This window comes from Ascidia mentula, chromosome 7 (assembly GCF_947561715.1).
Source record: "Ascidia mentula chromosome 7, kaAscMent1.1, whole genome shotgun sequence".
NCBI lineage: Eukaryota > Metazoa > Chordata > Ascidiacea > Phlebobranchia > Ascidiidae > Ascidia > Ascidia mentula.
This window is the reverse complement of record NC_138572.1, coordinates 18,120,373-18,147,196: the sequence shown is the minus strand read 5'-3', so window position 1 is coordinate 18,147,196 and position 26,824 is coordinate 18,120,373. Positions and strand designations below refer to the sequence as shown.

Sequence of the window (26,824 nt, the reverse complement as noted above, 5' to 3'; positions counted from 1 at the left end):
TTTGAGAGTTGTCCGCCTTTGATTTGAACATTTTTATATCAAGTGACTTGAAATTTTGCACACAAATACTAGATGGCAGTTGAAAACGAGCAGTAAAAACCAAATTGGCCTATGTTTTTTAGTTTTTTATTCGCGAACGAAAACGCATGTTTGAAACTATGATGGCTACGGTTGGGCGTAATTAAGTAATTTTGAGAGTTGTCCGCCTTTGATTTGAACATTTGTATATCAAGTGACTTGAAATTTTGCACACAAATACTAGATGGCAGTTGAAAACGAGCAGTAAAAACCAAATTGGCCTATGTTTTTTAGTTTTTTATTCGCGAACGAAAACGCATGTTTGAAACTATGATGGCTACGGTTGGGCGTAATTAAGTAATTTTGAGAGTTGTCCGCCTTTGATTTGAACATTTTTATATCAAGTGACTTGAAATTTTGCACACAAATACTAGATGGCAGTTGAAAACGAGCAGTAAAAACCAAATTGGCCTATGTTTTTTAGTTTTTTATTCGCGAACGAAAACGCATGTTTGAAACTATGATGGCTACGGTTGGGCGTAATTAAGTAATTTTGAGAGTTGTCCGCCTTTGATTTGAACATTTGTATATCAAGTGACTTGAAATTTTGCACACAAATACTAGATGGCAGTTGAAAACGAGCAGTAAAAACCAAATTGGCCTATGTTTTTTAGTTTTTTATTCGCGAACGAAAACGCATGTTTGAAACTATGATGGCTACGGTTGGGCGTAATTAAGTAATTTTGAGAGTTGTCCGCCTTTGATTTGAACATTTTTATATCAAGTGACTTGAAATTTTGCACACAAATACTAGATGGCAGTTGAAAACGAGCAGTAAAAACCAAATTGGCCTATGTTTTTTAGTTTTTTATTCGCGAACAAAAACGCATGTTTGAAACTATGATGGCTACGGTTGGGCGTAATTAAGTAATTTTGAGAGTTGTCCGCCTTTGATTTGAACATTTTTATATCAAGTGACTTGAAATTTTGCACACAAATACTAGATGGCAGTTGAAAACGAGCAGTAAAAACCAAATTGGCCTATGTTTTTTAGTTTTTTATTCGCGAACGAAAACGCATGTTTGAAACTATGATGGCTACGGTTGGGCGTAATTAAGTAATTTTGAGAGTTGTCCGCCTTTGATTTGAACATTTGTATATCAAGTGACTTGGAATTTTGCACACAAATACTAGATGGCAGTTGAAAACGAGCAGTAAAAACCAAATTGGCCTATGTTTTTTAGTTTTTTATTCGCGAACGAAAACGCATGTTTGAAACTATGATGGCTACGGTTGGGCGTAATTAAGTAATTTTGAGAGTTGTCCGCCTTTGATTTGAACATTTTTATATCAAGTGACTTGAAATTTTGCACACAAATACTAGATGGCAGTTGAAAACGAGCAGTAAAAACCAAATTGGCCTATGTTTTTTAGTTTTTTATTCGCGAACAAAAACGCATGTTTGAAACTATGATGGCTACGGTTGGGCGTAATTAAGTAATTTTGAGAGTTGTCCGCCTTTGATTTGAACATTTTTATATCAAGTGACTTGAAATTTTGCACACAAATACTAGATGGCAGTTGAAAACGAGCAGTAAAAACCAAATTGGCCTATGTTTTTTAGTTTTTTATTCGCGAACGAAAACGCATGTTTGAAACTATGATGGCTACGGTTGGGCGTAATTAAGTAATTTTGAGAGTTGTCCGCCTTTGATTTGAACATTTTTATATCAAGTGACTTGAAATTTTGCACACAAATACTAGATGGCAGTTGAAAACGAGCAGTAAAAACCAAATTGGCCTATGTTTTTTAGTTTTTTATTCGCGAACGAAAACGCATGTTTGAAACTATGATGGCTACGGTTGGGCGTAATTAAGTAATTTTGAGAGTTGTCCGCCTTTGATTTGAACATTTTTATATCAAGTGACTTGAAATTTTGCACACAAATACTAGATGGCAGTTGAAAACGAGCAGTAAAAACCAAATTGGCCTATGTTTTTTAGTTTTTTATTCGCGAACAAAAACGCATGTTTGAAACTATGATGGCTACGGTTGGGCGTAATTAAGTAATTTTGAGAGTTGTCCGCCTTTGATTTGAACATTTTTATATCAAGTGACTTGAAATTTTGCACACAAATACTAGATGGCAGTTGAAAACGAGCAGTAAAAACCAAATTGGCCTATGTTTTTTAGTTTTTTATTCGCGAACGAAAACGCATGTTTGAAACTATGATGGCTACGGTTGGGCGTAATTAAGTAATTTTGAGAGTTGTCCGCCTTTGATTTGAACATTTGTATATCAAGCGACTTGAAATTTTGCACACAAATACTAGATGGCAGTTGAAAACGAGCAGTAAAAACCAAATTGGCCTATGTTTTTTAGTTTTTTATTCGCGAACGAAAACGCATGTTTGAAACTATGATGGCTACGGTTGGGCGTAATTAAGTAATTTTGAGAGTTGTCCGCCTTTGATTTGAACATTTGTATATCAAGCGACTTGAAATTTTGCACACAAATACTAGATGGCAGTTGAAAACGAGCAGTAAAAACCAAATTGGCCTATGTTTTTTCGTTTTTTATTCGCGAACAAAAACGCATGTTTGAAACTATGATGGCTACGTTTGGGCGTAATTAAGTAATTTTGAGAGTTGTCCGCCTGTGATTTGAACATTTTTATATCAAGCGACTTGAAATTTTGCACACAAATACTAGATGGCAGTTGAAAAAAAGCAGAAAAAACAAAATTGGCCTATGTTTTTTAGTTTTTTATTCGCGAACAAAAACGCATGTTTGAAACTATGATGGCTACGGTTGGGCGTAATTAAGTAATTTTGAGAGTTGTCCGCCTTTGATTTGAACATTTTTATATCAAGTGACTTGAAATTTTGCACACAAATACTAGATGGCAGTTGAAAACGAGCAGTAAAAACCAAATTGGCCTATGTTTTTTAGTTTTTTATTCGCGAACGAAAACGCATGTTTGAAACTATGATGGCTACGGTTGGGCGTAATTAAGTAATTTTGAGAGTTGTCCGCCTTTGATTTGAACATTTTTATATCAAGTGACTTGAAATTTTGCACACAAATACTAGATGGCAGTTGAAAACGAGCAGTAAAAACCAAATTGGCCTATGTTTTTTAGTTTTTTATTCGCGAACGAAAACGCATGTTTGAAACTATGATGGCTACGGTTGGGCGTAATTAAGTAATTTTGAGAGTTGTCCGCCTTTGATTTGAACATTTTTATATCAAGTGACTTGAAATTTTGCACACAAATACTAGATGGCAGTTGAAAACGAGCAGTAAAAACCAAATTGGCCTATTTTTTTTAGTTTTTTATTCGCGAACGAAAACGCATGTTTGAAACTATGATGGCTACGGTTGGGCGTAATTAAGTAATTTTGAGAGTTGTCCGCCTTTGATTTGAACATTTTTATATCAAGTGACTTGAAATTTTGCACACAAATACTAGATGGCAGTTGAAAACGAGCAGTAAAAACCAAATTGGCTTATGTTTTTTAGTTTTTTATTCGCGAACAAAAACGCATGTTTGAAACTATGATGGCTACGGTTGGGCGTAATTAAGTAATTTTGAGAGTTGTCCGCCTTTGATTTGAACATTTTTATATCAAGTGACTTGAAATTTTGCACACAAATACTAGATGGCAGTTGAAAACGAGCAGTAAAAACCAAATTGGCCTATGTTTTTTAGTTTTTTATTCGCGAACGAAAACGCATGTTTGAAACTATGATGGCTACGGTTGGGCGTAATTAAGTAATTTTGAGAGTTGTCCGCCTTTGATTTGAACATTTTTATATCAAGTGACTTGAAATTTTGCACACAAATACTAGATGGCAGTTGAAAACGAGCAGTAAAAACCAAATTGGCCTATGTTTTTTAGTTTTTTATTCGCGAACGAAAACGCATGTTTGAAACTATGATGGCTACGGTTGGGCGTAATTAAGTAATTTTGAGAGTTGTCCGCCTTTGATTTGAACATTTTTATATCAAGTGACTTGAAATTTTGCACACAAATACTAGATGGCAGTTGAAAACGAGCAGTAAAAACCAAATTGGCCTATGTTTTTTAGTTTTTTATTCGCGAACAAAAACGCATGTTTGAAACTATGATGGCTACGGTTGGGCGTAATTAAGTAATTTTGAGAGTTGTCCGCCTTTGATTTGAACATTTTTATATCAAGTGACTTGAAATTTTGCACACAAATACTAGATGGCAGTTGAAAACGAGCAGTAAAAACCAAATTGGCCTATGTTTTTTAGTTTTTTATTCGCGAACGAAAACGCATGTTTGAAACTATGATGGCTACGGTTGGGCGTAATTAAGTAATTTTGAGAGTTGTCCGCCTTTGATTTGAACATTTGTATATCAAGCGACTTGAAATTTTGCACACAAATACTAGATGGCAGTTGAAAACGAGCAGTAAAAACCAAATTGGCCTATGTTTTTTAGTTTTTTATTCGCGAACGAAAACGCATGTTTGAAACTATGATGGCTACGGTTGGGCGTAATTAAGTAATTTTGAGAGTTGTCCGCCTTTGATTTGAACATTTGTATATCAAGCGACTTGAAATTTTGCACACAAATACTAGATGGCAGTTGAAAACGAGCAGTAAAAACCAAATTGGCCTATGTTTTTTCGTTTTTTATTCGCGAACAAAAACGCATGTTTGAAACTATGATGGCTACGTTTGGGCGTAATTAAGTAATTTTGAGAGTTGTCCGCCTGTGATTTGAACATTTTTATATCAAGCGACTTGAAATTTTGCACACAAATACTAGATGGCAGTTGAAAAAAAGCAGAAAAAACAAAATTGGCCTATGTTTTTTAGTTTTTTATTCGCGAACAAAAACGCATGTTTGCAACTATGATGGCTACGGTTGGGCGTAATTAAGTAATTTTGAGAGTTGTCCGCCTTTGATTTGAACATTTTTGTATCAAGCGACTTGAAATTTTGCACACTAATACTAGATACCAGTACAAAACAAGCAGTGAAAACCAAACTGGCGTATGTCTTTTTGTTTTTTATTCGCGAACAAAAACGCATGTTTGAAACTATGATGGCTACGGTTGGGCGTAATTAAGTAATTTTGAAAGTTGTCCGCCTTTGATTTGAACATTTTTGTATCAAGCGACTTGAAATTTTGCACACAAATACTAGATGGCAGTTGAAAACAAGCAGTAAAAACCAAATTGGCGTATGTCTTTTAGTTTTTTATTCGCGAACAAAAACGCATGTTTGAAACTATGATGGCTACGGTTGGGCGTAATTAAGTAATTTTGAGAGTTGTCCGCCTTTGATTTGAACATTTTTATATCAAGCGACTTGAAATTTTGCACACAAATACTAGATGGCAGTTTAAAACAAGCAGTAAAAACCAAATTGGCGTATGTCTTTTAGTTTTTTATTCGCGAACAAAAACGCATGTTTGAAACTATGATGGCTACGGTTGGGCGTAATTAAGTAATTTTGAGAGTTGTCCGCCTTTGATATGAACATTTTTGTATCAAGCGACTTGAAATTTTGCACACTAATAGTAGATACCAGTACAAAACAAGCAGTGAAAACCAAACTGGCGTATGTCTTTTTGTTTTTTATTCGCAAACAAAAACGCATGTTTGAAACTATGATGGCTACGGTTGGGCGTAATTAAGTAATTTTGAGAGTTGTCCGCCTTTGATTTGAACATTTTTATATCAAGCGACTTGAAATTTTGCACACAAATACTAGAAGGCAGTTGAAAACAAGCAGTAAAAACCAAATTGGCGTATGTCTTTTAGTTTTTTATTCGCGAACAAAAACGCATGTTTGAAACTATGATGGCTACGGTTGGGCGTAATTAAGTAATTTTGAGAGTTGTCCGCCTTTGATTTGAACATTTTTGTATCAAGCGACTTGAAATTTTGCACACTAATACTAGATACCAGTACAAAACAAGCAGTGAAAACCAAACTGGCGTATGTCTTTTTGTTTTTTATTCGCGAACAAAAACGCATGTTTGAAACTCTGATGGCTACGGTTGCGCGTAATTAAGTAATTTTGAGAGTTGTCCGCCTTTGATTTGAACATTTTTATATCAAGTGACTTGAAATTTTGCACACAAATACTAGATGGCAGTTGAAAACGAGCAGTAAAAACCAAATTGGCCTATGTTTTTTAGTTTTTTATTCGCGAACGAAAACGCATGTTTGAAACTATGATGGCTACGGTTGGGCGTAATTAAGTAATTTTGAGAGTTGTCCGCCTTTGATTTGAACATTTTTATATCAAGTGACTTGAAATTTTGCACACAAATACTAGATGGCAGTTGAAAACGAGCAGTAAAAACCAAATTGGCCTATGTTTTTTAGTTTTTTATTCGCGAACAAAAACGCATGTTTGAAACTATGATGGCTACGGTTGGGCGTAATTAAGTAAATTTGAGAGTTGTCCGCCTTTGATTTGAACATTTTTATATCAAGTGACTTGAAATTTTGCACACAAATACTAGATGGCAGTTGAAAACGAGCAGTAAAAACCAAATTGGCCTATGTTTTTTAGTTTTTTATTCGCGAACGAAAACGCATGTTTGAAACTATGATGGCTACGGTTGGGCGTAATTAAGTAATTTTGAGAGTTGTCCGCCTTTGATTTGAACATTTGTATATCAAGCGACTTGAAATTTTGCACACAAATACTAGATGGCAGTTGAAAACGAGCAGTAAAAACCAAATTGGCCTATGTTTTTTAGTTTTTTATTCGCGAACGAAAACGCATGTTTGAAACTATGATGGCTACGGTTGGGCGTAATTAAGTAATTTTGAGAGTTGTCCGCCTTTGATTTGATCATTTTTATATCAAGCGACTTGAAATTTTGCACACAAATACTAGATGGCAGTTGAAAACGAGCAGTAAAAACCAAATTGGCCTATGTTTTTTCGTTTTTTATTCGCGAACAAAAACGCATGTTTGAAACTATGATGGCTACGTTTGGGCGTAATTAAGTAATTTTGAGAGTTGTCCGCCTGTGATTTGAACATTTTTATATCAAGCGACTTGAAATTTTGCACACAAATACTAGATGGCAGTTGAAAAAAAGCAGAAAAAACAAAATTGGCCTATGTTTTTTAGTTTTTTATTCGCGAACAAAAACGCATGTTTGCAACTATGATGGCTACGGTTGGGCGTAATTAAGTAATTTTGAGAGTTGTCCGCCTTTGATTTGAACATTTTTGTATCAAGCGACTTGAAATTTTGCACACTAATACTAGATACCAGTACAAAACAAGCAGTGAAAACCAAACTGGCGTATGTCTTTTTGTTTTTTATTCGCGAACAAAAACGCATGTTTGAAACTATGATGGCTACGGTTGGGCGTAATTAAGTAATTTTGAAAGTTGTCCGCCTTTGATTTGAACATTTTTGTATCAAGCGACTTGAAATTTTGCACACAAATACTAGATGGCAGTTGAAAACAAGCAGTAAAAACCAAATTGGCGTATGTCTTTTAGTTTTTTATTCGCGAACAAAAACGCATGTTTGAAACTATGATGGCTACGGTTGGGCGTAATTAAGTAATTTTGAGAGTTGTCCGCCTTTGATTTGAACATTTTTATATCAAGCGACTTGAAATTTTGCACACAAATACTAGATGGCAGTTTAAAACAAGCAGTAAAAACCAAATTGGCGTATGTCTTTTAGTTTTTTATTCGCGAACAAAAACGCATGTTTGAAACTATGATGGCTACGGTTGGGCGTAATTAAGTAATTTTGAGAGTTGTCCGCCTTTGATATGAACATTTTTGTATCAAGCGACTTGAAATTTTGCACACTAATAGTAGATACCAGTACAAAACAAGCAGTGAAAACCAAATTGGCGTATGTCTTTTTGTTTTTTATTCGCAAACAAAAACGCATGTTTGAAACTATGATGGCTACGGTTGGGCGTAATTAAGTAATTTTGAGAGTTGTCCGCCTTTGATTTGAACATTTTTATATCAAGCGACTTGAAATTTTGCACACAAATACTAGAAGGCAGTTGAAAACAAGCAGTAAAAACCAAATTGGCGTATGTCTTTTAGTTTTTTATTCGCGAACAAAAACGCATGTTTGAAACTATGATGGCTACGGTTGGGCGTAATTAAGTAATTTTGAGAGTTGTCCGCCTTTGATTTGAACATTTTTGTATCAAGCGACTTGAAATTTTGCACACTAATACTAGATACCAGTACAAAACAAGCAGTGAAAACCAAACTGGCGTATGTCTTTTTGTTTTTTATTCGCGAACAAAAACGCATGTTTGAAACTCTGATGGCTACGGTTGCGCGTAATTAAGTAATTTTGAGAGTTGTCCGCCTTTGATTTGATCATTTTTATATCAAGCGACTTGAAATTTTACACACAAATACTAGATGGCAGTTGAAAACGAGCAGTAAAAACCAAATTGGCCTATGTTTTTTAGTTTTTTATTCGCGAACGAAAACGCATGTTTGAAACTATGATGGCTACGGTTGGGCGTAATTAAGTAATTTTGAGAGTTGTCCGCCTTTGATTTGAACATTTTTATATCAAGCGACTTGAAATTTTGCACACAAATACTAGATGCCAGTACAAAACAAGCAGTGAAAACCAAACTGGCGTATGTCTTTTTGTTTTTTATTTGCGAACAAAAACGCATGTTTGAAACTATGATGGCTACGGTTGGGCGTAATTAAGTAATTTTGAGAGTTGTCCGCCTTTGATTTGAACATTTTTATATCAAGCGACTTGAAATTTTGCACACAAATACTAGATGCCAGTACAAAACAAGCAGTGAAAACCAAACTGGCGTATGTCTTTTTGTTTTTTATTTGCGAACAAAAACGCATGTTTGAAACTATGATGGCTACGGTTGGGCGTAATTAAGTAATTTTGAGAGTTGTCCGCCTTTGATTTGAACATTTTTATATCAAGCGACTTGAAATTTTGCACACAAATACTAGAAGGCAGTTGAAAACAAGCAGTAAAAACCAAATTGGCGTATGTCTTTTAGTTTTTTATTCGCGAACAAAAACGCATGTTTGAAACTATGATGGCTACGGTTGGGCGTAATTAAGTATTTTTGAGAGTTGTCCGCCTTTGATTTGAACATTTTTGTATCAAGCGACTTGAAATTTTGCACACTAATACTAGATACCAGTACAAAACAAGCAGTGAAAACCAAACTGGCGTATGTCTTTTTGTTTTTTATTCGCGAACAAAAACGCATGTTTGAAACTCTGATGGCTACGGTTGCGCGTAATTAAGTAATTTTGAGAGTTGTCCGCCTTTGATTTGAACATTTTTATATCAAGCGACTTGAAATTTTACACACAAATACTAGATGGCAGTTGAAAACGAGCAGTAAAAACCAAATTGGCCTATGTTTTTTAGTTTTTTATTCGCGAACGAAAACGCATGTTTGAAACTATGATGGCTACGGTTGGGCATAATTAAGTAATTTTGAGAGTTGTCCGCCTTTGATTTGATCATTTTTATATCAAGCGACTTGAAATTTTACACACAAATACTAGATGGCAGTTGAAAACGAGCAGTAAAAACCAAATTGGCCTATGTTTTTTAGTTTTTTATTCGCGAACGAAAACGCATGTTTGAAACTATGATGGCTACGGTTGGGCGTAATTAAGTAATTTTGAGAGTTGTCCGCCTTTGATTTGAACATTTTTATATCAAGCGACTTGAAATTTTGCACACAAATACTAGATGCCAGTACAAAACAAGCAGTGAAAACCAAACTGGCGTATGTCTTTATGTTTTTTATTTGCGAACAAAAACGCATGTTTGAAACTATGATGGCTACGGTTGGGCGTAATTAAGTAATTTTGAGAGTTGTCCGCCTTTGATTTGAACATTTTTATATCAAGCGACTTGAAATTTTGCACACAAATACTAGATGCCAGTACAAAACAAGCAGTTAAAACCAAACTGGCGTATGTCTTTTTGTTTTTTATTTGCGAACAAAAACGCATGTTTGAAACTATGATGGCTACGGTTGGGCGTAATTAAGTAATTTTGAGAGTTGTCCGCCTTTGATTTGAACATTTTTATATCAAGCGACTTGAAATTTTGCACACAAATACTAGATGCCAGTACAAAACAAGCAGTGAAAACCAAACTAGCGTATGTCTTTTTGTTTTTTATTTGCGAACAAAAACGCATGTTTGAAACTATGATGGCTACGGTTGGGCGTAATTAAGTAATTTTGAGAGTTGTCCGCCTTTGATTTGAACATTTTTATATCAAGCGACTTGAAATTTTGCACACTAATACTAGATACCAGTACAAAACAAGCAGTGAAAACCAAATTGGCCTATGTTTTTTCGTTTTTTATTCGCGAACAAAAACGCATGTTTGAAACTATGATGGCTACGTTTGGGCGTAATTAAGTAATTTTGAGAGTTGTCCGCCTGTGATTTGAACATTTTTATATCAAGCGACTTGAAATTTTGCACACAAATACTAGATGGCAGTTGAAAAAAAGCAGAAAAAACCAAATTGGCCTATGTTTTTTAGATTTTTATTCGCGAACAAAAACGCATGTTTGCAACTATGATGGCTACGGTTGGGCGTAATTAAGTAATTTTGAGAGTTGTCCGTCTTTGATTTGAACATTTTTGTATCAAGCGACTTGAAATTTTGCACACTAATACTAGATACCAGTACAAAACAAGCAGTGAAAACCAAACTGGCGTATGTCTTTTTGTTTTTTATTTGCGAACAAAAACGCATGTTTGAAACTATGATGGCTACGGTTGGGCGTAATTAAGTAATTTTGAGAGTTGTCCGCCTTTGATTTGAACATTTTTATATCAAGCGACTTGAAATTTTGCACACTAATACTAGATGGCAGTTGAAAACGAGCAGTAAAAACCAAATTGGCCTATGTTTTTTAGTTTTTTATTCGCGAACGAAAACGCATGTTTGAAACTATGGTGGCTATGGTTGGGCGGATATTAAGTAATTTTGAGAGTTGTCCGCCTTTGATTTGAACATTTTTATATCAAGCGACTTGAAATTTTGCACACAAATACTAGATGGCAGTACAAAACGAGCAGTAAAAACCAAATTGGCGTATGTCTTTTAGTTTTTTATTCGCGAACGAAAACGCATGTTTGAAACTATGGTGGCTATGGTTGGGCGGATATTAAGTAATTTTGAGAGTTGTCCGCCTTTGATTTGAACATTTTTATATCAAGCGACTTGAAATTTTGCACACTAATACTAGATGGCAGTTGAAAACGAGCAGTAAAAACCAAATTGGCCTATGTTTTTTAGTTTTTTATTCGCGAACGAAAACGCATGTTTGAAACTATGGTGGCTATGGTTGGGCGGATATTAAGTAATTTTGAGAGTTGTCCGCCTTTGATTTGAACATTTTTATATCAAGCGACTTGAAATTTTGCACACAAATACTAGATACCAGTACAAAACAAGCAGTGAAAACCAAATTGGCCTATGTTTTTTAGTTTTTTATTCGCGAACAAAAACGCATGTTTGAAACTATGATGGCTATGGTTGGGCGGATATTAAGTAATTTTGAGAGTTGTCCGCCTTTGATTTGAACATTTTTATATCAAGCGACTTGAAATTTTGCACACAAATACTAGATACCAGTACAAAACAAGCAGTGAAAACCAAATTGGCCTATGTTTTTTAGTTTTTTATTCGCGAACGAAAACGCATGTTTGAAACTATGGTGGCTATGGTTGGGCGGATATTAAGTAATTTTGAGAGTTGTCCGCCTTTGATTTGAACATTTTTATATCAAGCGACTTGAAATTTTGCACACAAATACTAGATGGCAGTACAAAACGAGCAGTAAAAACCAAATTGGCGTATGTCTTTTAGTTTTTTATTCGCGAACGAAAACGCATGTTTGAAACTATGGTGGCTATGGTTGGGCGGATATTAAGTAATTTTGAGAGTTGTCCGCCTTTGATTTGAACATTTTTATATCAAGCGACTTGAAATTTTGCACACTAATACTAGATGGCAGTTGAAAACGAGCAGTAAAAACCAAATTGGCCTATGTTTTTTAGTTTTTTATTCGCGAACGAAAACGCATGTTTGAAACTATGGTGGCTATGGTTGGGCGGATATTAAGTAATTTTGAGAGTTGTCCGCCTTTGATTTGAACATTTTTATATCAAGCGACTTGAAATTTTGCACACAAATACTAGATACCAGTACAAAACAAGCAGTGAAAACCAAATTGGCCTATGTTTTTTAGTTTTTTATTCGCGAACAAAAACGCATGTTTGAAACTATGATGGCTACGGTTGGGCGTAATTAAGTAATTTTGAGAGTTGTCCGCCTTTGATTTGAACATTTTTGTATCAAGCGACTTGAAATTTTGCACACTAATACTAGATACCAGTACAAAACAAGCAGTGAAAACCAAACTGGCCTATGTTTTTTAGTTTTTTATTCGCGAACGAAAACGCATGTTTGAAACTATGGTGGCTATAGTTGGGCGGATATTAAGTAATTTTGAGAGTTGTCCGCCTTTGATTTGAACATTTTTATATCAAGCGACTTGAAATTTTGCACACAAATACTAGATACCAGTACAAAACAAGCAGTGGAAACCAAATTGGCCTATGTTTTTTAGTTTTTTATTCGCGAACAAAAACGCATGTTTGACACTATGGTGGCTAAGGTTGGGCGGAATTAAGTAATTTTGAGAGTTGTCCGCCTTTGATTTGAACATTTTTATATCAAGCGACTTGAAATTTTGCACACTAATACTAGATGGCAGTTGAAAACGAGCAGTAAAAACCAAATTGGCCTATGTTTTTTAGTTTTTTATTCGCGAACGAAAACGCATGTTTGAAACTATGATGGCTACGGTTGGGCGTAATTAAGTAATTTTGAGAGTTGTCCGCCTTTGATTTGAACATTTTTATATCAAGCGACTTGAAATTTTGCACACAAATACTAGATGGCAGTTGAAAACGAGCAGTGAAAACCAAATTGGCCTATGTTTTTTCGTTTTTTATTCGCGAACAAAAACGCATGTTTGAAACTATGATGGCTACGTTTGGGCGTAATTAAGTAATTTTGAGAGTTGTCCGCCTGTGATTTGAACATTTTTATATCAAGTGACTTGAAATTTTGCACACAAATACTAGATGGCAGTTGAAAAAAAGCAGAAAAAACCAAATTGGCCTATGTTTTTTAGTTTTTTATTCGCGAACAAAAACGCATGTTTGAAACTATGATGGCTACGGTTGGGCGTAATTAAGTAATTTTGAGAGTTGTCCGCCTTTGATTTGAACATTTTTGTATCAAGCGACTTGAAATTTTGCACACTAATACTAGATACCAGTACAAAACAAGCAGTGAAAACCAAACTGGCGTATGTCTTTTTGTTTTTTATTCGCGAACAAAAACGCATGTTTGAAACTATGATGGCTACGGTTGGGCGTAATTAAGTAATTTTGAAAGTTGTCCGCCTTTGATTTGAACATTTTTGTATCAAGCGACTTGAAATTTTGCACACAAATACTAGATGGCAGTTGAAAACAAGCAGTAAAAACCAAATTGGCGTATGTCTTTTAGTTTTTTATTCGCGAACAAAAACGCATGTTTGAAACTATGATGGCTACGGTTGGGCGTAATTAAGTAATTTTGAGAGTTGTCCGCCTTTGATTTGAACATTTTTATATCAAGCGACTTGAAATTTTGCACACAAATACTAGATGGCAGTTTAAAACAAGCAGTAAAAACCAAATTGGCGTATGTCTTTTAGTTTTTTATTCGCGAACAAAAACGCATGTTTGAAACTATGATGGCTACGGTTGGGCGTAATTAAGTAATTTTGAGAGTTGTCCGCCTTTGATATGAACATTTTTGTATCAAGCGACTTGAAATTTTGCACACTAATAGTAGATACCAGTACAAAACAAGCAGTGAAAACCAAACTGGCGTATGTCTTTTTGTTTTTTATTCGCAAACAAAAACGCATGTTTGAAACTATGATGGCTACGGTTGGGCGTAATTAAGTAATTTTGAGAGTTGTCCGCCTTTGATTTGAACATTTTTATATCAAGCGACTTGAAATTTTGCACACAAATACTAGAAGGCAGTTGAAAACAAGCAGTAAAAACCAAATTGGCCTATGTTTTTTAGTTTTTTATTCGCGAACGAAAACGCATGTTTGAAACTATGATGGCTACGGTTGGGCGTAATTAAGTAATTTTGAGAGTTGTCCGCCTTTGATTTGAACATTTTTATATCAAGCGACTTGAAATTTTGCACACTAATACTAGATGGCAGTTGAAAACGAGCAGTAAAAACCAAATTGGCCTATGTTTTTTAGTTTTTTATTCGCGAACGAAAACGCATGTTTGAAACTATGATGGCTACGGTTGGGCGTAATTAAGTAATTTTGAGAGTTGTCCGCCTTTGATTTGATCATTTTTGTATCAAGCGACTTGAAATTTTGCACACAAATACTAGATGGCAGTTGAAAACGAGCAGTAAAAACCAAATTGGCCTATGTTTTTTAGTTTTTTATTCGCGAACAAAAACGCATGTTTGCAACTATGATGGCTACGGTTGGGCGTAATTAAGTAATTTTGAGAGTTGTCCGCCTTTGATTTGATCATTTTTGTATCAAGCGACTTGAAATTTTGCACACAAATACTAGATGGCAGTTGAAAACGAGCAGTAAAAACCAAATTGGCCTATGTTTTTTAGTTTTTTATTCGCGAACAAAAACGCATGTTTGAAACTATGATGGCTACGGTTGGGCGTAATTAAGTAATTTTGAGAGTTGTCCGCCTTTGATTTGATCATTTTTGTATCAAGCGACTTGAAATTTTGCACACAAATACTAGATGGCAGTTGAAAAAAAGCAGAAAAAACCAAATTGGCCTATGTTTTTTAGTTTTTTATTCGCGAACGAAAACGCATGTTTGAAACTATGATGGCTACGGTTGGGCGTAATTAAGTAATTTTGAGAGTTGTCCGCCTTTGATTTGATCATTTTTGTATCAAGCGACTTGAAATTTTGCACACAAATACTAGATGGCAGTTGAAAACGAGCAGTAAAAACCAAATTGGCCTATGTTTTTTAGTTTTTTATTCGCGAACGAAAACGCATGTTTGAAACTATGATGGCTACGGTTGGGCGTAATTAAGTAATTTTGAGAGTTGTCCGCCTTTGATTTGATCATTTTTGTATCAAGCGACTTGAAATTTTGCACACAAATACTAGATGGCAGTTGAAAACGAGCAGTAAAAACCAAATTGGCCTATGTTTTTTAGTTTTTTATTCGCGAACGAAAACGCATGTTTGAAACTATGATGGCTACGGTTGGGCGTAATTAAGTAATTTTGAGAGTTGTCCGCCTTTGATTTGATCATTTTTGTATCAAGCGACTTGAAATTTTGCACACTAATACTAGATACCAGTACAAAACAAGCAGTGAAAACCAAATTGGCCTATGTTTTTTAGTTTTTTATTCGCGAACGAAAACGCATGTTTGAAACTATGATGGCTACGGTTGGGCGTAATTAAGTAATTTTGAGAGTTGTCCGCCTGTGATTTGAACATTTTTGTATCAAGCGACTTGAAATTTTGCACACTAATACTAGATACCAGTACAAAACAAGCAGTGAAAACCAAATTGGCCTATGTTTTTTAGTTTTTTATTCGCGAACGAAAACGCATATTTGAAACTATGATGGCTACGGTTGGGCGTAATTAAGTAATTTTGAGAGTTGTCCGCCTTTGATTTGATCATTTTTGTATCAAGCGACTTGAAATTTTGCACACAAATACTAGATGGCAGTTGAAAACGAGCAGTAAAAACCAAATTGGCCTATGTTTTTTAGTTTTTTATTCGCGAACGAAAACGCATGTTTGAAACTATGATGGCTACGGTTGGGCGTAATTAAGTAATTTTGAGAGTTGTCCGCCTTTGATTTGATCATTTTTGTATCAAGCGACTTGAAATTTTGCACACAAATACTAGATGGCAGTTGAAAACGAGCAGTAAAAACCAAATTGGCCTATGTTTTTTAGTTTTTTATTCGCGAACGAAAACGCATGTTTGAAACTATGATGGCTACGGTTGGGCGTAATTAAGTAATTTTGAGAGTTGTCCGCCTTTGATTTGATCATTTTTGTATCAAGCAACTTGAAATTTTGCACACAAATACTAGATGGCAGTTGAAAACAAGCAGTAAAAACCAAATTGGCCTATGTTTTTTAGTTTTTTATTCGCGAACGAAAACGCATGTTTGAAACTATGATGGCTACGGTTGGGCGTAATTAAGTAATTTTGAGAGTTGTCCGCCTTTGATTTGATCATTTTTGTATCAAGCGACTTGAAATTTTGCACACAAATACTAGATGGCAGTTGAAAACGAGCAGTAAAAACCAAATTGGCCTATGTTTTTTAGTTTTTTATTCGCGAACGAAAACGCATGTTTGAAACTATGATGGCTACGGTTGGGCGTAATTAAGTAATTTTGAGAGTTGTCCGCCTTTGATTTGATCATTTTTGTATCAAGCGACTTGAAATTTTGCACACAAATACTAGATGGCAGTTGAAAACGAGCAGTAAAAACCAAATTGGCCTATGTTTTTTAGTTTTTTATTCGCGAACAAAAACGCATGTTTGAAACTATGATGGCTACGGTTGGGCGTAATTAAGTAATTTTGAGAGTTGTCCGCCTTTGATTTGATCATTTTTGTATCAAGCGACTTGAAATTTTGCACACAAATACTAGATGGCAGTTGAAAAAAAGCAGAAAAAAACAAATTGGCCTATGTTTTTTAGTTTTTTATTCGCGAACAAAAACGCATGTTTGCAACTATGATGGCTACGGTTGGGCGTAATTAAGTAATTTTGAGAGTTGTCCGCCTTTGATTTGAACATTTTTGTATCAAGCGACTTGAAATTTTGCACACTAATACTAGATACCAGTACAAAACAAGCAGTGAAAACCAAACTGGCGTATGTCTTTTTGTTTTTTATTCGCGAAAAAAAACGCATGTTTGAAACTATGATGGCTACGGTTGGGCGTAATTAAGTAATTTTGAAAGTTGTCCGCCTTTGATTTGAACATTTTTGTATCAAGCGACTTGAAATTTTGCACACAAATACTAGATGGCAGTTGAAAACAAGCAGTAAAAACCAAATTGGCGTATGTCTTTTAGTTTTTTATTCGCGAACAAAAACGCATGTTTGAAACTATGATGGCTACGGTTGGGCGTAATTAAGTAATTTTGAGAGTTGTCCGCCTTTGATTTGAACATTTTTATATCAAGCGACTTGAAATTTTGCACACAAATACTAGATGGCAGTTTAAAACAAGCAGTAAAAACCAAATTGGCGTATGTCTTTTAGTTTTTTATTCGCGAACAAAAACGCATGTTTGAAACTATGATGGCTACGGTTGGGCGTAATTAAGTAATTTTGAGAGTTGTCCGCCTTTGATATGAACATTTTTGTATCAAGCGACTTGAAATTTTGCACACTAATAGTAGATACCAGTACAAAACAAGCAGTGAAAACCAAACTGGCGTATGTCTTTTTGTTTTTTATTCGCAAACAAAAACGCATGTTTGAAACTATGATGGCTACGGTTGGGCGTAATTAAGTAATTTTGAGAGTTGTCCGCCTTTGATTTGAACATTTTTATATCAAGCGACTTGAAATTTTGCACACAAATACTAGAAGGCAGTTGAAAACAAGCAGTAAAAACCAAATTGGCGTATGTCTTTTAGTTTTTTATTCGCGAACAAAAACGCATGTTTGAAACTATGATGGCTACGGTTGGGCGTAATTAAGTAATTTTGAGAGTTGTCCGCCTTTGATTTGAACATTTTTGTATCAAGCGACTTGAAATTTTACACACTAATACTAGATACCAGTACAAAACAAGCAGTGAAAACCAAACTGGCGTATGTCTTTTTGTTTTTTATTCGCGAACAAAAACGCATGTTTGAAACTCTGATGGCTACGGTTGCGCGTAATTAAGTAATTTTGAGAGTTGTCCGCCTTTGATTTGATCATTTTTATATCAAGCGACTTGAAATTTTGCACACAAATACTAGATGGCAGTTGAAAACGAGCAGTAAAAAACAAATTGGCCTATGTTTTTTAGTTTTTTATTCGCGAACGAAAACGCATGTTTGAAACTATGATGGCTACGGTTGGGCGTAATTAAGTAATTTTGAGAGTTGTCCGCCTTTGATTTGATCATTTTTGTATCAAGCGACTTGAAATTTTGCACACAAATACTAGATGGCAGTTGAAAACGAGCAGTAAAAACCAAATTGGCCTATGTTTTTTAGTTTTTTATTCGCGAACGAAAACGCATGTTTGAAACTATGATGGCTACGGTTGGGCGTAATTAAGTAATTTTGAGAGTTGTCCGCCTTTGATTTGAACATTTTTATATCAAGCGACTTGAAATTTTGCACACAAATACTAGATACCAGTACAAAACAAGCAGTGAAAACCAAACTGGCGTATGTCTTTTTGTTTTTTATTCGCGAACAAAAACGCATGTTTGAAACTATGATGGCTAAGGTTGGGCGTAATTAAGTAATTTTGAAAGTTGTCCGCCTTTGATTTGAATATTTTTGTATCAAGCGACTTGAAATTTTGCACACAAATACTAGATGGCAGTTGAAAACAAGCAGTAAAAACCAAATTGGCGTATGTCTTTTAGTTTTTTATTCGCGAACAAAAACGCATGTTTGAAACTATGATGGCTACGGTTGGGCGTAATTAAGTAATTTTGAGAGTTGTCCGCCTTTGATTTGAACATTTTTATATCAAGCGACTTGAAATTTTGCACACAAATACTAGATGGCAGTTTAAAACAAGCAGTAAAAACCAAATTGGCGTATGTCTTTTAGTTTTTTATTCGCGAACAAAAACGCATGTTTGAAACTATGATGGCTACGGTTGGGCGTAATTAAGTAATTTTGAGAGTTGTCCGCCTTTGATATGAACATTTTTGTATCAAGCGACTTGAAATTGTGCACACTAATAGTAGATACCAGTACAAAACAAGCAGTGAAAACCAAACTGGCGTATGTCTTTTTGTTTTTTATTCGCAAACAAAAACGCATGTTTGAAACTATGATGGCTACTGTTGGGCGTAATTAAGTAATTTTGAGAGTTGTCCGCCTTTGATTTGAACATTTTTATATCAAGCGACTTGAAATTTTGCACACAAATACTAGAAGGCAGTTGAAAACAAGCAGTAAAAACCAAATTGGCGTATGTCTTTTAGTTTTTTATTCGCGAACAAAAACGCATGTTTGAAACTATGATGGCTACGGTTGGGCGTAATTAAGTAATTTTGAGAGTTGTCCGCCTTTGATTTGAACATTTTTGTATCAAGCGATTTGAAATTTTGCACACTAATACTAGATACCAGTACAAAACAAGCAGTGAAAACCAAACTGGCGTATGTCTTTTTGTTTTTTATTCGCGAACAAAAACGCATGTTTGAAACTATGATGGCTACGGTTGCGCGTAATTAAGTAATTTTGAGAGTTGTCCGCCTTTGATTTGATCATTTTTATATCAAGCGACTTGAAATTTTGCACACAAATACTAGATGGCAGTTGAAAACGAGCAGTAAAAACCAAATTGGCCTATGTTTTTTAGTTTTTTATTCGCGAACGAAAACGCATGTTTGAAACTATGATGGCTACGGTTGGGCGTAATTAAGTAATTTTGAGAGTTGTCCGCCTTTGATTTGATCATTTTTGTATCAAGCGACTTGAAATTTTGCACACAAATACTAGATGGCAGTTGAAAACGAGCAGTAAAAACCAAATTGGCCTATGTTTTTTAGTTTTTTATTCGCGAACGAAAACGCATGTTTGAAACTATGATGGCTACGGTTGGGCGTAATTAAGTAATTTTGAGAGTTGTCCGCCTTTGATTTCAACATTTTTATATCAAGCGACTTGAAATTTTGCACACAAATACTAGATACCAGTACAAAACAAGCAGTGAAATCCAAACTGGCGTATGTCTTTTTGTTTTTTATTCGCGAACAAAAACGCATGTTTGAAACTATGATGGCTAAGGTTGGGCGTAATTAAGTAATTTTGAAAGTTGTCCGCCTTTGATTTGAATATTTTTGTATCAAGCGACTTGAAATTTTGCACACAAATACTAGATGGCAGTTGAAAACGAGCAGTGAAAACCAAATGTGCGTATGTCTTTTAGTTTTTTATTCGCGAACAAAAACGCATGTTTGAAAGTATGATGGCTACGGTTGGGCGTAATTAAGTAATTTTGAGAGTTGTCCGCCTTTGATTTGAACATTTTTGTATCAAGCGACTTGAAATTTTGCACACAAATACTAGATACCAGTACAAAACAAGCAGTGAAAACCAAACTGGCGTATGTCTTTTTGTTTTTTATTCGCGAACAAAAACGCATGTTTGAAACTATAATGGCTACGGTTGCGCGTAATTAAGTAATTTTGAAAGTTGTCCGCCTTTGATTTGAACATTTTTGTATCAAGCGACTTGAAATTTTGCACACAAATACTAGATGGCAGTTGAAAACGAGCAGTGAAAACCAAATTGGCGTATGTCTTTTAGTTTTTTATTCGCGAACAAAAACACATGTTTGAAACTATGATGGCTACGGTTGGGCGTAATTAAGTAATTTTGAGAGTTGTCCGCCTTTGATTTGAACATTTTTATATCAAGCGACTTGAAATTTTCCACACAAATACTAGATGGCAGTTTAAAACAAGCAGTAAAAACCAAATTGGCCTATGTTTTTTAGTTTTTTATTCGCGAACAAAAACGCATGTTTGAAACTACGATGGCTACGGTTGGGCGTAATTAAGTAATTTTGAGAGTTGTCCGCCTTTGATTAGAACATTTTTATATCAAGCGACTTGAAATTTTCCACACAAATACTAGATGGCAGTTTAAAACAAGCAGTAAAAACCAAATTGGCCTATGTTTTTTAGTTTTTTATTCGCGAACAAAAACGCATGTTTGAAACTACGATGGCTACGGTTGGGCGTAATTAAGTAATTTTGAGAGTTGTCCGCCTTTGATTTGAACATTTTTATATCAAGCGACTTGAAATTTTGCACACAAATACTAGATGGCAGTTGAAAACGAGCAGTAAAAACCAAATTGGCGTATGTCTTTTAGTTTTTTATTCGCGAACAAAAACACATGTTTGAAACTATGATGGCTACGGTTGGGCGTAATTAAGTAATTTTGAGAGTTGTCCGCCTTTGATTTGAACATTTTTATATCAAGCGACTTGAAATTTTCCACACAAATACTAGATGGCAGTTTAAAACAAGCAGTAAAAACCAAATTGGCCTATATGTTTTTTCGTTTTTTATTCGCGAACAAAAACACATGTTTGAAACTATGATGGCTACGGTTGGGCGTAATTAAGTAATTTTGAGAGTTGTCCGCCTTTGATTTGAACATTTTTATATCAAGCGACTTGAAATTTTGCACACAAATACTAGATGGCAGTACAAAACAAGCAGTAAAAACCAAATTGGCGTATGTCTTTTAGTTTTTTATTCGCGAACAAAAACACATGTTTGAAACTATGTTGGCTACGGTTGGGCGTAATTAAGTAATTTTGAGAGTTGTCCGCCTGTGATTTGAACATTTTTATATCAAGCGACTTGAAATTTTGCACACAAATACTAGATGGCAGTTGAAAACAAGCAGAAAAAAACAAATTGGCCTATGTTTTTTAGTTTTTTATTCGCGAACAAAAACGCATGTTTGAAACTATGATGGCTACGGTTGGGCGTAATTAAGTAATTTTGAGAGTTGTCCGCCTTTGATTTGAACATTTTTGTATCAAGCGACTTGAAATTTTGCACACTAATACTAGATACCAGTACAAAACAAGCAGTGAAAACCAAACTGGCGTATGTCTTTTTGTTTTTTATTCGCGAACAAAAACGCATGTTTGAAACTATGATGGCTGCGGTTGGGCGTAATTAAGTAATTTTGAAAGTTGTCCGCCTTTGATTTGAACATTTTTGTATCAAGCGACTTGAAATTTTGCACACAAATACTAGATGGCAGTTGAAAACAAGCAGTAAAAACCAAATTGGCGTATGTCTTTTAGTTTTTTATTCGCGAACAAAAACACATGTTTGAAACTATGATGGCTACGGTTGGGCGTAATTAAATAATTTTGAGAGTTGTCCGCCTTTGATTTGAACATTTTTATATCAAGCGACTTGAAATTTTCCACACAAATACTAGATGGCAGTTGAAAACAAGCAGTAAAAACCAAACTGGCGTATGTCTTTTCGTTTTTTATTCGCGAACAAAAACGCATGTTTGAAACTATGATGGCTACGGTTGGGCGTAATTAAGTAATTTTGAGAGTTGTCCGCCTGTGATTTGAACATTTTTATATCAAGCGACTTGAAATTTTGCACACAAATACTAGATGGCAGTTGAAAACAAGCAGTAAAAACCAAATTGGCCTATGTTTTTTAGTTTTTTATTCGCGAACAAAAACGCATGTTTGAAACTATGATGGCTACGGTTGGGCGTAATTAAGTAATTTTGAGAGTTGTCCGCCTGTGATTTGAACATTTTTATATCAAGCGACTTGAAATTTTGCACACTAATACTAGATACCAGTACAAAACAAGCAGTAAAAACCAAACTGGCGTATGTCTTTTCGTTTTTTATTCGCGAACAAAAACGCATGTTTGAAACTATGATGGCTACGGTTGGGCGTAATTAAGTAATTTTGAGAGTTGTCCGCCTGTGATTTGAACATTTTTATATCAAGCGACTTGAAATTTTGCACACAAATACTAGATGGCAGTTGAAAACAAGCAGTAAAAACCAAATTGGCCTATGTTTTTTAGTTTTTTATTCGCGAACAAAAACGCATGTTTGAAACTATGATGGCTACGGTTGGGCGTAATTAAGTAATTTTGAGAGTTGTCCGCCTTTGATTTGAACATTTTTATATCAAGCGACTTGAAATTTTGCACACAAATACTAGATGGCAGTACAAAACAAGCAGTAAAAACCAAATTGGCGTATGTCTTTTATTTTTTTATTCGCGAACAAAAACACATGTTTGAAACTATGATGGCTACGGTTGGGCGTAATTAAGTAATTTTGAGAGTTGTCCGCCTTTGATTTGAACATTTTTATATCAAGCGACTTGAAATTTTGCACACAAATACTAGATGGCAGTACAAAACAAGCAGTAAAAACCAAATTGGCGTATGTCTTTTAGTTTTTTATTCGCGAACAAAAACACATGTTTGAAACTATGATGGCTACGGTTGGGCGTAATTAAGTAATTTTGAGAGTTGTCCGCCTTTGATTTGAACATTTTTATATCAAGCGACTTGAAATTTTCCACACAAATACTAGATGGCAGTTTAAAACAAGCAGTAAAAACCAAATTGGCCTATATGTTTTTTCGTTTTTTATTCGCGAACAAAAACACATGTTTGAAACTATGATGGCTACGGTTGGGCGTAATTAAGTAATTTTGAGAGTTGTCCGCCTTTGATTTGAACATTTTTATATCAAGCGACTTGAAATTTTGCACACAAATACTAGATGGCAGTACAAAACAAGCAGTAAAAACCAAATTGGCGTATGTCTTTTAGTTTTTTATTCGCGAACAAAAACACATGTTTGAAACTATGTTGGCTACGGTTGGGCGTAATTAAGTAATTTTGAGAGTTGTCCGCCTTTGATTTGAACATTTTTATATCAAGCGACTTGAAATTTTGCACACAAATACTAGATGGCAGTTGAAAACAAGCAGAAAAAAACAAATTGGCCTATGTTTTTTAGTTTTTTATTCGCGAACAAAAACGCATGTTTGAAACTATGATGGCTACGGTTGGGCGTAATTAAGTAATTTTGAGAGTTGTCCGCCTTTGATTTGAACATTTTTGTATCAAGCGACTTGAAATTTTGCACACTAATACTAGATACCAGTACAAAACAAGCAGTGAAAACCAAACTGGCGTATGTCTTTTTGTTTTTTATTCGCGAACAAAAACGCATGTTTGAAACTATGATGGCTGCGGTTGGGCGTAATTAAGTAATTTTGAAAGTTGTCCGCCTTTGATTTGAACATTTTTGTATCAAGCGACTTGAAATTTTGCACACAAATACTAGATGGCAGTTGAAAACAAGCAGTAAAAACCAAATTGGCGTATGTCTTTTAGTTTTTTATTCGCGAACAAAAACACATGTTTGAAACTATGATGGCTACGGTTGGGCGTAATTAAATAATTTTGAGAGTTGTCCGCCTTTGATTTGAACATTTTTATATCAAGCGACTTGAAATTTTCCACACAAATACTAGATGGCAGTTGAAAACAAGCAGTAAAAACCAAACTGGCGTATGTCTTTTCGTTTTTTATTCGCGAACAAAAACGCATGTTTGAAACTATGATGGCTACGGTTGGGCGTAATTAAGTAATTTTGAGAGTTGTCCGCCTGTGATTTGAACATTTTTATATCAAGCGACTTGAAATTTTGCACACAAATACTAGATGGCAGTTGAAAACAAGCAGTAAAAACCAAATTGGCCTATGTTTTTTAGTTTTTTATTCGCGAACAAAAACGCATGTTTGAAACTATGATGGCTACGGTTGGGCGTAATTAAGTAATTTTGAGAGTTGTCCGCCTGTGATTTGAACATTTTTATATCAAGCGACTTGAAATTTTGCACACAAATACTAGATACCAGTACAAAACAAGCAGTAAAAACCAAACTGGCGTATGTCTTTTCGTTTTTTATTCGCGAACAAAAACGCATGTTTGAAACTATGATGGCTACGGTTGGGCGTAATTAAGTAATTTTGAGAGTTGTCCGCCTGTGATTTGAACATTTTTATATCAAGCGACTTGAAATTTTGCACACAAATACTAGATGGCAGTTGAAAACAAGCAGTAAAAACCAAATTGGCCTATGTTTTTTAGTTTTTTATTCGCGAACGAAAACGCATGTTTGAAACTATGATGGCTACGGTTGGGCGTAATTAAGTAATTTTGAGAGTTGTCCGCCTTTGATTTGATCATTTTTGTATCAAGCGACTTGAAATTTTGCACACAAATACTAGATGGCAGTTGAAAACGAGCAGTAAAAACCAAATTGGCCTATGTTTTTTAGTTTTTTATTCGCGAACGAAAACGCATGTTTGAAACTATGATGGCTACGGTTGGGCGTAATTAAGTAATTTTGAGAGTTGTCCGCCTTTGATTTGAACATTTTTATATCAAGCGACTTGAAATTTTGCACACAAATACTAGATACCAGTACAAAACAAGCAGTGAAAACCAAACTGGCGTATGTCTTTTTGTTTTTTATTCGCGAACAAAAACGCATGTTTGAAACTATGATGGCTAAGGTTGGGCGTAATTAAGTAATTTTGAAAGTTGTCCGCCTTTGATTTGAATATTTTTGTATCAAGCGACTTGAAATTTTGCACACAAATACTAGATGGCAGTTGAAAACAAGCAGTAAAAACCAAATTGGCGTATGTCTTTTAGTTTTTTATTCGCGAACAAAAACGCATGTTTGAAACTATGATGGCTACGGTTGGGCGTAATTAAGTAATTTTGAGAGTTGTCCGCCTTTGATTTGAACATTTTTATATCAAGCGACTTGAAATTTTGCACACAAATACTAGATGGCAGTTTAAAACAAGCAGTAAAAACCAAATTGGCGTATGTCTTTTAGTTTTTTATTCGCGAACAAAAACGCATGTTTGAAACTATGATGGCTACGGTTGGGCGTAATTAAGTAATTTTGAGAGTTGTCCGCCTTTGATATGAACATTTTTGTATCAAGCGACTTGAAATTGTGCACACTAATAGTAGATACCAGTACAAAACAAGCAGTGAAAACCAAACTGGCGTATGTCTTTTTGTTTTTTATTCGCAAACAAAAACGCATGTTTGAAACTATGATGGCTACTGTTGGGCGTAATTAAGTAATTTTGAGAGTTGTCCGCCTTTGATTTGAACATTTTTATATCAAGCGACTTGAAATTTTGCACACAAATACTAGAAGGCAGTTGAAAACAAGCAGTAAAAACCAAATTGGCGTATGTCTTTTAGTTTTTTATTCGCGAACAAAAACGCATGTTTGAAACTATGATGGCTACGGTTGGGCGTAATTAAGTAATTTTGAGAGTTGTCCGCCTTTGATTTGAACATTTTTGTATCAAGCGATTTGAAATTTTGCACACTAATACTAGATACCAGTACAAAACAAGCAGTGAAAACCAAACTGGCGTATGTCTTTTTGTTTTTTATTCGCGAACAAAAACGCATGTTTGAAACTATGATGGCTACGGTTGCGCGTAATTAAGTAATTTTGAGAGTTGTCCGCCTTTGATTTGATCATTTTTATATCAAGCGACTTGAAATTTTGCACACAAATACTAGATGGCAGTTGAAAACGAGCAGTAAAAACCAAATTGGCCTATGTTTTTTAGTTTTTTATTCGCGAACGAAAACGCATGTTTGAAACTATGATGGCTACGGTTGGGCGTAATTAAGTAATTTTGAGAGTTGTCCGCCTTTGATTTGATCATTTTTGTATCAAGCGACTTGAAATTTTGCACACAAATACTAGATGGCAGTTGAAAACGAGCAGTAAAAACCAAATTGGCCTATGTTTTTTAGTTTTTTATTCGCGAACGAAAACGCATGTTTGAAACTATGATGGCTACGGTTGGGCGTAATTAAGTAATTTTGAGAGTTGTCCGCCTTTGA

General features: G+C 35.0%; 1 protein-coding gene across 1 annotated transcript in view; it reads left to right on the top strand.

The window, feature by feature from the left end:
- The window catches only part of LOC145909731 (uncharacterized), a 147,546-nt gene that overhangs the window by 41,627 nt on the left and 79,095 nt on the right, over window positions 1-26,824 (top strand). The gene's annotated exons all lie outside the window — the stretch shown is intronic.